The following is a 654-nucleotide window of genomic DNA, read 5'->3' as shown; positions in this document are numbered from 1 at the left end:
CTATCAAATGAAGGTAAATCAAGGAGCGGCGACAGAATCAGTAGTAAGTATTCACGAGGGCATACAACCAATAATCATCGTTTTCGCCCCCACCAGATATCTCTGTGAAGATAGGATATCTTCTGAAGTTATTTTTAACGTCAGGCATGAAGAAATGTAGGCCTATTGGACTCCTACTGATAGCCTTCAAACCACGGTCTAAAGTGATAGGTGAGATGGATCAGCTTAAGAAAACGAACTCGGCAGGTTTCAAGCGTGGCCTTTCACAATAGACCCAAGCAATTAACTACCTATAAGAAAAGGCAGATAAATCTGATATCACTTTCTGCTTTGCCTTTGGACACTGAGAGAGAAAAAAAACTTTGACTCCAGTGAATACATGCCGCTCGTCAAAGCCGAGGAGAGGATACCGAGCTTATAACATAAATGCGAAAAAACTGAATATCTCCCAGGGCGCCTCTTCGTATATCAAACCTCGTAAAGAGCTTCTATAGAAAGAAGTAGGGCATGCACCTCGATAAAAGAAAAGGCTGCATCGCATGGTGTATGATGAAACATATCACGGCCGGGAGCAGGCCTCGCGACCGAAATAGAAGGCTTGTGCAAATGACACGTGGTGCGCGGGAACACTTGGCTATCCAATGCACTTCCTAG

Source organism: Penaeus monodon, chromosome 25 (assembly GCF_015228065.2).
Source record: "Penaeus monodon isolate SGIC_2016 chromosome 25, NSTDA_Pmon_1, whole genome shotgun sequence".
Taxonomy (NCBI): domain Eukaryota; kingdom Metazoa; phylum Arthropoda; class Malacostraca; order Decapoda; family Penaeidae; genus Penaeus; species Penaeus monodon.
This window is presented reverse-complemented; position numbering follows the sequence as displayed.